Raw genomic sequence first — 10,529 nt, forward strand, 5'->3', positions numbered from 1 at the left:
AATCACAATTGAAGTGCATTTGAGGACCACTCTCCTTTTCAAAATACCAAGTCCCCAGCAATAAATTCAGTGCAACTTAAGTGCTCAGCCCTGGGAAATGGGCCTGGATAAATTTCTAAAAAGGGAAAAGAAAAAGAAAAACAAAACCCTAAACTAAAAATAGATGACTTATTACTCATCTGGGTGGGCCAGACAGGAAGAACGACTGCTGTTCCCTAAATAACCTCAGGGTCCCCCATGTGGAGAGTGACTATAGGCCCAAGGGTCCCTGGACTTTTTGTGTGTTTGCTGGGATGGCAGGTTGGTTCTTTAAGACCGGGATGGCTGGGCATGGTGACTCACACCTGCAATCCCAGCGCTTTGGGAGGCCAAGGTGGGAGGATTGCTTGAGGCCAGGAATTTGAGACCAGACTGGGCAACATAGCAAGACCCAGTTTCTAAAAAAAATAATAAAACTTAGCCAGGCATAGTAGTGTGTGCCTGTAGTCCCAGCTTCTTGGGAAGTTGAGGCAGGAGGATCTCTTGAGCCCAGAAATTTGAGGCTTCAGTGACCTGTGATCATGCCACTGCATTCTAGACAGAGTGAGACCTTCCTTGTCTCTCTCTCTTTTTTTTTTTTTGAGACAGGGTCTCACACTGTCACCCAGGCTGGAGTGCAGTAGTGCAATCATGGCTCACTGCAGCCTAAAACTTCTGAGCTCAAGAAATCCTCCTGCCTCCACCTCCTGAGTAGCTGGGACTACAGGCACATAGTACCATGCCCGGCTAATTCTTTTTGTATTTTTGTAGAGACAGGGCTTAGCTGTCTGGTCTCAAACTTCTGGCCTCAAGTGATGGTCTCAAACTTCTGGCCTCAAGTGATGGTCTCAAACTTCTGGCCTCAAGCTATCTGCCTGCCTCAGCCTCCCAAAGTGTTGGGATTACAGGCATGAGCCACGATGCCCGGACTTCCTCATCTCTTAAAAAAAAAAAAAGGAAGAAAGAAAAGAAAAAAAAGAAGACTAAGACAGGCCAGGGCTGTCATGGATCAGTCCCAACAATTGTTCCTGGAAAGCATGAGAAGTCCTTCCAGGATTTAGAACCAAACTTTGCAGTGGCTGATCTGAAATGAGACTGTGCACTTTAGGGACCTCAATCTCACATAACAAAGAAGGGAAAATAACTTCCAACTAGTCTGAGACATTTTAATATTTGTTGACAGTGGACAAAAGATTCCACCCACTATCCTCTCCCACTCCTGCCCAACAGTCTCCAGGCCAAAGGAGGGAAAGGATTCCCTTTGCAGTTGTTCAGGTAGAGACTTGGGGACCCAAGAGAGGCACAGAAGGTGGAAATAGGGCCGTGCATCTCAGTGAACAAGAGCACCCTCTGTTGTCCAGGAGTAGATTAGGGTTGGGGGTGTGGGCGATGGAATAGAAAGGATGCAGAAGATCTCTCTCCGTGATTCCAGAAATGACCCTAGAAATTCAAGCTACAAAGTCAGATAATCCTGGATTTGATTGCCTCTGCCACTGACAAGTTGTGTGAACTTGGTCAAGTTACTTGATTTCTAGGCTTGGTCTCCCTATCCTCACTGGGGACTGCTGGGGGGACTGAAAGATTGAAAGCATGAGAGGCACTTTGTATAGTCTTTGCCAGGTAGTAAGTGCTCAAGAAACAGCTGTAATTATTCTCTCTTCTCTCTCTCTCTCTCTTTTTTTTTTTTTTTTTTTTTTTGAGACAGAGGCTCTTGTTGTCCAGGCTGGAGTGCAATGGTGCAATCTTGGCTTACTGCAACCTCCGCCTCCCGGGTTCAAGCGACTCTCTCTTGTCTCAGCCTCCCGAATAGCTGGGATTGCAGGCGCGCGCTGCCACGCCCAGCTAATTTTGTATTTTTGGTGGAGACGGGTTTCTCCATGTTGGTCAGGCTGGTCTCGAACTACCGACCTTAGGTGATCTGCCCGCCTCGGCCTCCCAAAGTGTTGGAATTACAGGCATGAGCCACGGCGCCCGGCAAAGAAACAGCTATAATTATTGTTGAGCATAATTCCTCCCCTTGCCTCCTTCATATGCCTCCCAAAATTCTGAAGTGCCCCCTGGGCGGTTCCCAGTGTCGCCTGACCTTGGCCTCCTGGACTGCAGGTTCATCTTGCTCTAACCGCCCGCTGCCCGGTGTCCCGTCCCTTCCCAGCTCCCTTCTCCTACCACTAGATGGCAGTATGAGTCCAGCATAAGAAAGGATCGCTCCAGCCTCATCCCAGGTGATTTTTCCCCGGGCTTTTTTGGGGAATAAAACCGAAGGAGATAGTTATACGGCGCATCTTAAAGCCTTGTCGGTTACCCTCCGTGGCCATTTCGACAGACGTGCGCTGGTCACCTTCTCTGGGGTGAAGTGCCTTCTCCGTGCCGGATTTGAGATTAAGGGAAGGAAAGGGAGGACCAAGGGATTATCCAAAGGCTCCAGCACTGGCTTGCCCCATGCAGAGGAAGGCCCTCAGGCTAAGGGTGAGCCTTCTGCATAGAGGGGTCTCAGACCCTGCCCCAGGAGTGCAGAGCACAGGGCCTGCCCTTTCTCCGCCTGGCAGCTGGGGCCGAGCCTTGCTGGATGCTGGTGCTCCTGCTGCTGGCTTCTCCGTTGGCCACACTTCTTGTCATCCTCTCCCCGACCCAAGGGATCTTTGCAACTCTGAAATCCCATCAAGACTACACAAGGGGCAGAGACAATTCACTAAAAGGAAACTGGGGCACTGTTAGGAAGTGCGTATTGAACGGCCCTCAGGCACTGTCCATTCTCCCAAGTAACAGAGCAGAACACTCTGGCAATGTAGTCCTGACTTGGACTCCTCATGGGAGTGAGCAGGAAGGCAATAACATGAATTTTAAACCGTCTCGAGTAGAAGTTGCTATAGCATTTCTTTCTCCTTCCTTCCTTCCTTCCTCCCTCCCTCTCTTTTTTTCTTTATTTCTTCTCTCTCTCTCTTTCTTTCTTCTCTTTCTCTCTCTCTTTCTTTTCTTTTTTTTTGAGATGGAGTCTTGCTCTGTCACCCAGGCTGGAGTGCAGTGGCGCGATCTCGGCTCACTGCAACCTCCGCCTCCCGGTTCAAGTGATTCTCCTGCTTCAGCTTCCTGAGTAGCTGGGATTACAGGCGCCCCGCCACCACGTCTGGCTAATTTTTGTATTTTTAGTAGAGACGGGGTTCACCATGGTGGCCAGGCTGGTCTTGAACTCCTGACTTCATGATCCGCCTGCCTCGTCCTCCCAAAGTGCTGGGACTACAGACGCGAGCCACTGCACCTTGGCTGCTATAGCATTTCTGACGGGCTGCCCCGCTGAGTGTTGCAAGAGGACTAAAAATGTACACACCCTTTACTTGGCAAAACTCCTAAGAAACCATCTTAAGTAAATAAACACAAATATAGATAAAAATATAATTTTGAGGATTTTATATGATAGTATTTTTTCATGAGAGCAAAAATATAGAAGTAAGCAAAATGTTCAGCATTTAAGAAATGGATAATTAAATTATTGAAGTTTAAAAATTCCTTTAAACTGTAAATTCTTTTTTTTTATTTTTTTATTTTTATTTTTTATTTTTTATTGATCATTCTTGGGTGTTTCTTGCAGAGGGGGATTTGGCAGGGTCACAGGACAATAGTGGAGGGAAGGTCAGCAGATAAACAAGTGAAGAAAGTTCTCTGGTTTTCCTAGGCAGAGGACCTTGCGGCCCTCCGCAGTGTTTGTGTCCCTGGGTACTTGAGATTAGGGAGTGGTGATGACTCTTAACGAGCATGCTGCCTTCAAGCATCTGGTTAACAAAGCACATCTTGCACCGCCCTTAATCCATTCAACCCTGAGTGGATACAGCACATGTTTCAGAGAGCACAGGGTTGGGGGTAAGGTCACAGATCAACAGGATCCCAAGGCAGAAGAATTTTTCTTAGTACAGAACAAAATAAAGTCTCCCATGTCTACCTCTTTCTACACAGACACGGCAACCATCCGATTTCCCAATCTTTTCCCCATCTTTCTCCCCTTTCTATTCCACAAAACCGCCATTGTCTTCATGGCCCGTTCTCAATGAGCTGTTGGGTACACCTCCCAGACGGGGTGGTGGCCGGGCAGAGGGGCTCCTCGCTTCCCAGTAGGGGTGGCCGGGCAGAGGCGCCCCTCACCTCCCGGACGGGGTGGCTGGCCGGGCGGGGGGCTGACCCCCCCACCTCCCTCCCGGACGGGGCGGCTGGCCGGGCGGGAGGGCTGACCCCCCCACCTCCCTCCCAGACGGGGTGGCTGGCTGGCCGGGCAGAGGGGCTCCTCACTTCCCAGTAGGGGCGGCCGGGCAGAGGCGCCCCTCACTTCCCCGACGGGGCGGCTGGCCGGGCGGGGGGCTGAACCCCCACCTCCCTCCCGGACGGGGTGGCTGGCCGGGCGGTGGGCTGACCCCCCCACCTCCCTCCCGGACGGGGCGGCTGGCCGGGCAGAGGGGCTCCTCACTTCCCAGTAGGGGCGGCCGGGCAGAGGCGCCCCTCACCTCCCGGACGGGGCGGCTGGCCAGGCGGGGGGCTAACCCCCCCACCTCCCTCCCGGACGGGGCGGCTGGCCGGGCGGGGGGCTGACACCCCCACCTCCCTCCCGGACGGAGCGGCTGGCCGGGCAGAGGGGCTCCTCACTTCCCAGTAGGGGCGGCCGGGCAGAGGCGCCCCTCACCTCCCGGACAGGGCGGCTGGCCGGGCGGAGGGCTGATCCCCCCACCTCCCTCCCGGACGGGGCGGCTGGCCGGGCGGGGGGCTGACCCCCCCACCTCCCTCCCGGACGGGGCGGCTGGCCGGGCGGGGGGCTGACCCCCCCACCTCCCTCCCGGACGGGGCGGCTGCCAGGCGGAGACGCTCCTCACTTCCCAGACGGGGTGGCTGCTGGGCGAAGGGGCTCCTCACTTCTCAGACGGGGCGGCTGCCGGGCGGAGGGGCTGCTCACTTCTCAGACGGGGCGGTTGCCAGGCAGAGGGTCTCCTCACTTCTCAGACGGGGCGGCCGGGCAGAGACGCTCCTCACATCCCGGACGGGGCGGCAGGGCAGAGGTGCTCCCCACATCTCAGACGATGGGCGGCGGGGCAGAGACGCTCCTCACTTCCCAGATGTGATGGCGGCCGGGAAGAGGCGCTCCTCACTTCCTAGATGGGATGGCGGCCGGGCAGAGACGCTCCTCACTTTCCAGACTGGGCAGCCAGGCAGAGGGGCTCCTCACATCCCAGACGATGGGCGGCCAGGCGGAGACGCTCCTCACTTCCCAGACGGGGGGGCGGCCGGGCAGAGGCTGCAATCTCGGCTCTTTGGGAGGCCAAGGCAGGCGGCTGGGAGGTGGTTGTAGCGAGCCGAGATCACGCCACTGCACTCCAGCCTGGGCGCCATTGAGCACTGAGTTAACCAGACTCCGTCTGCAATCCCGGCACCTCGGGAGGCCGAGGCTGGCAGATCACTCGCGGTTAGGAGCTGGAGACCAGCCCGGCCGACACAGCAAAACCCCGTCTCCACCAAAAAAATACGAAAACCAGTCAGGCGTGGCGGCGCGCGCCTGCAATTGCAGGCACTCAGCAGGCTGAGGCAGGAGAATCAGGCAGGGAGGTTGCAGTGAGCTGAGATGGCAGCAGTACCGTCCAGCTTCGGCTCGGCATCAGAGGGAGACCGTGGAAAGAGAGGGAGAGGGAGACCGTGGGGAGAGGGAGAGGGAGAGGGAGAGGGAGAGGGAGCAGCATTTTTTCTTTAGGCAGGGATGTCCTATACGTTGCAAGGTGTTAAAACTTCTGGGCCTAGTTGTGAAATATTGATGACATTCCTTAATCATTCTGACAACAAATTTCCTTCTCCGTCCCCAAATTTCCAAAAGTCCTCTGGTGAGGAGTTCCGAATCTGGTTCAACCACTCATAAGCTGTAGAGAGATTTTATTACTTCTTTTGTATCATCAAGAATGAGTGTTGAATCCTACTGAATGTTCTTATTCCACCCATTGAGAGGGTCATATGTATTTCTGTTACCGGAAAGGGGTCCTATTTCAGACCCCAAGAGAAGGTTCTTGGATCTCACACAAGAAAGAATTCAGGGCGAGTCCATAGAGTAAAGGGAAAGCAAGTTTATTAAGAAAGTAAAGGAATAAAGAATGGCTATTCCATAGACAGAGCCTAAACTGTAAATTCTTTAGAACTAGCATTTGTGACGAATTTTTACTGAGAAAAATTATGTTTTAAGTGAAAAATATTGGATTATATCCAGCATTATATCTAGCCTAATCCCAATTGTGTAAACTACATATACATAGTAAAACATTGGAAGGAAAAATATGCCAAAATGTTAATAAATGTTTTCATTGAAGTAAAATTTTGGTTGATTTCTATTTTCCTTATTTTAAGTTTTTTCTTTCCCCTAGTTTTCCATAATAAAAATTGTTACTTTTGGCCGGGTGCAGTGGCTCATGCCTGTAATCACAGCACTTTGGGAGGCTGAGGCGGGCGGATCACTTGAGGTCAGGAGCTCGAGACCAGCCTTGCCAACATGGTGAAACCCCATCTCTACTAAAAATACAAAAATTAGCCGGGTGTGGCAATGCGTGCCTGTAGTCCCAGCTACTAGGGAGGCTGAGGCATGAGAATCGCTTGAGCCTGGATGGCATAGGTTGCAGTGAGCCGAGATTGCGCCACTGCACTCCAGCCTGGGCGATAGAACAAGATTCAGTCTCAAAAAAAAAAAAAAATTGTTACTTTTATGTTGAACTTTTACATAAACAAGAGTTATTTTAAAAATTTAACAAATATTATTTATCGATTGTCCTGTCTTCCTTATAACAAATATAATAATTATTTATGAGTGTTTACTATGTCCTAGCCACTCTAAGAGATGAAGGTATACACTTTCACTGAATCTTATATCGACACTCTAAGAAAGATTATCTTCTCATTTTATAGATAAAGAAACATACTTCACAGAGTTTAGGTAACGTGCTCAAAGTCACACAGTTATTAGGTGTCAGGATTTAAATCTAAGTCTGCATGTTTCCAAAGTCCATGAGCTTTTCACCACACACTAGAACTTCGATCCTCACTCCCAACCAAGGGACGCTTGCAGCTCTGAAGTCCCATCAAGACCACACAAGGGCAGAGTTCTCAAGTTATAAAAGGATTGGGTCATCAGATTCATTCAGAATTCAGTTGTTTGGAATTTGGACATATTCTCCTTAGAAACAATGTATAAATGCTAATGTGCAACACTGTGTAAAGATCAACTCTAAAAGTTGGTGAAACCCATCTACCCATATGCTGTGAAACCACAACTTTCCATAGGATATTGCTTGTTAATCCTGTCTCCCAGATGCACACACAAGAGAATAACGAAACTAACACTGGGGTGAGGACAAGGCAGTGCTTGGCGGAGGGCGGGCTCAACATTCGCGCATGTGCAGAAAGAGAATGCGGAGCCACGGTGTGCTCAGGCTACCGGCAAAGCCGTGGATCTGCGTGGCTAACGGGGGGCAAGACAGGGGTCACGGGGTTGAGTGTGGAAGCCCTGCGTGGAAATCGAGAGAGCCCTCAGGAGGTCTTGGGGGATCAAACCCAAAGGTTTCCAAGAGCCGGGCTGGTAGATGAAGGAAACAAGCCAGATGTAGCACAGAAGGGAGTGGTGGCGACTGTACCAACAGGAGACCGTGCGACCCACCTAAAGGCAATCCAAATACATTTAAATAGAAACACATTGACAGTCAAATGTAACTTGTGGCTGGGCGCAGTGGCTCACGCCTGTAATCTCTGCACTTTGGGAGGCCGAGGGGGGCGGATCACTTGAGATCAGGAGTTCCAAACCAGCCTGGCCATCATGGTGAAACCCCGTCTCTGTTAAAAATACAAAAATTAGCCAGGCGTGGTGGCGGATGCCTGTAATTCCAGCTACTTGGAAGGCTGAGGCAGGAGAATCGCTTGAACCTGGGAGGCAGAGGTTGCAGTGAGCAGAGATCGCATTACTGTACTCCAGCCTGGGCGACAGAGCGAGACTGTGTCACAAAAATACAAACAAAAAAAACAACAAAAAAACCCCAGATGTAACTTGTGTCAGTTATTACTAAATGGTGGTTTTCTGACTTTAGGATTAATTCCTGAACCCTCTGATTTTGTGGAAGGGCTGGGACTTGGTGAAGCTGTAGGTATCGTGAGTGACTGGCCTGATCACGAGGGGAAGGAGCACCCACAGAATGCCAGGGTCCTCCTCTTTGGCAGTGGGGAACTACTGGGTGTTATTATAGCAGCTATCATCACCTTCATCAGTACAGTATTTTTATGCCCCTTTTATAGAGAAGTAGTGGGTGATGGCTGTGGGGTGAAGGGGTTGGGGAGCTTGTCAGCAGGCCTCACTCCTATCTGTGTTATTACAAATAAAGCATTCCCTCATTGCTTCTGGCAAATGTTTGGCCATGGGGAAAAGAAAGAAGCAAGTAACCAACATTTGTTGAAAACTGTACTGTTTCATAGTCATCATTTTATTTTTATTTATTTATTTACTTATTTTGGAGACAGGGTCTTCTTTTGTCATCCACACTGGAGTGCAGTGGCATGACCACAGCTCACTGCAGTCTTGACCTCCCAGACTCAAGTGATCTTCTTGCCTTAGCCTCCCGAGTAGCTGGGACTACAGGCGTGTACCACCATGCCCGGCTAATTTTTTTTATTATTTTTTAGCAGTGGCAGGGTTTTACCATGTTTCCCAGGCTGGTCTCGAACTCCTGGGCTCAAGGGATCCTCTCATGTCAGCCTCCCAAAGTGCTGGGATTACAGGCATGAGCCACTGCGCCTGGCCTCATAGTCACTGTTTTATTTAAGCTTAGTATCTCCCTGAAAAGTTGGTGTATGTGGCAAAGACTAGCTAGATGTTTACCAATCTTGGTTTCCTTGTCTTCTTTGGTACACAGCTGGACCTCATTTCTCAGCGTTTTTTGCAATTACAAAAACACTGTAATTAAAAAATTAATTACAGCTGTAGGACTGTTCTAGACACTAGCATGTGAGTGGAAGTGGTGTGTGACACTTCTAGGCCTGGCATAAATCTCTTCCACTCGCCACAGTCCTCCATCATCTTCCCCTCACCTTTGGACTGATGTCCATGCTGATGACTTTGGTGGAGCCCAGCCACCTAAATTCCCTCTTAGAGGAGAGCGGCTCACAGATTAGGAGCACCTGTTTTCAATTTTATGTGAACACAAAATAAACTTCCATAACATTAGAGGCAATTGACATTTTTGAGGGTGTGTGTTTATTATAGCAGCTATCATCACCTTAATCAGTACAGTATTTTTATGCCCATTTTATGGAGAAGTAAACTGAGGCCCAGAGAGTCGAGTGACTTGCCCAAGGTCACACAGCTGAAAAGTAATGAATTTGAACCCAGATTTATCTAGCTGTTAAACCCAGGATCTTTCTACAATGACACACTGCCTCTAAATTCAACAACACATTCTGCAGTGCCTAGTTTGTGCTTTCGTATCCTATTGGAAACCCCACCCCACCCACATCTGATGGAGCCTCCAAAATACAAGCAGACAGGAGAGAAGAGTTGGGGTAATGGGGGGCTGAATCATCAAGATTTCAATTTAATATCAAGTTGCTTAGGGGGAAATCCATATGCAGCTCCCAAGTCCTTCTGAAAGCCAGGTGGGGGCTGCTGGCACAGAAAAATGGGGCCTGTAGTTCCCCTGCCTGCCATCAGGGACCTGAAAATCCTAGGGGAGTTTTTAATTCCCAGTGGCACTCTTGCTGGTCCTCTTGTTCATTAACATCTGTGTCCCTCCAATTTGGGCTCTGGCTTGAACTCTATGAACTGCTCAAAGAGGCTCTTGCTACCTCTTTGTTCAAACAGACAATGGCTGCAATAACAAAGAGGAAAATCAGATGCAGGTGAAAGTTTATTTTTAACATTTCCGAGGCCAAATGAGGATTTAACATGAAAATCAGAGCCCTCACTTCCGCCTGCTCTCTCCAAAAGTGGCTGGGGTGCTTTTGGCTGGCCCAGACTCCAACACTCTTGGATCCCTTCCAAATGAGTACACCACTGATGAGGTAGACAGTTTAGTCTTTCTGAGCCTTCTTTTGGCAAGAAATAGACATTTTGTTTGGAGATGAGGTTAAACTTGAACCCGTACATTGTGATTAGCTTAGGAAGCCAGGCTGCCCTGGCCACCCCAAATATGTGAGGTTGTCTTTACATGTTATTTTATTTTATTTTTTTGGGACAGAGTCTCGCTCTGTTGCTCAGGCAACAGAGTGCAGTGGCACAATCTCAGCTCACTGCAACCTCGCCTCCCAGGTTCAAGCAATTCTCCTCCCTCAGCCTCCTGAGTAGCTGGGATTACAGGCATGCACCACTACACCTGGTTAATTTTTGTACTTTCAGTAGAGACAGGATTTTGCCATGTTGGCCAGGCTGGTCTTGAACTCCTGGACTCAAGTGATCTGCCCACCTTGGCCTCCCAAGGTGTTGGGATTACAGGCATGAGCCACTGTGCCCGGCCCTGTCTTTA

The sequence above is a fragment of the Gorilla gorilla genome, chromosome 2, assembly GCF_029281585.2.
Source record: "Gorilla gorilla gorilla isolate KB3781 chromosome 2, NHGRI_mGorGor1-v2.1_pri, whole genome shotgun sequence".
Classification (NCBI taxonomy): domain Eukaryota; kingdom Metazoa; phylum Chordata; class Mammalia; order Primates; family Hominidae; genus Gorilla; species Gorilla gorilla.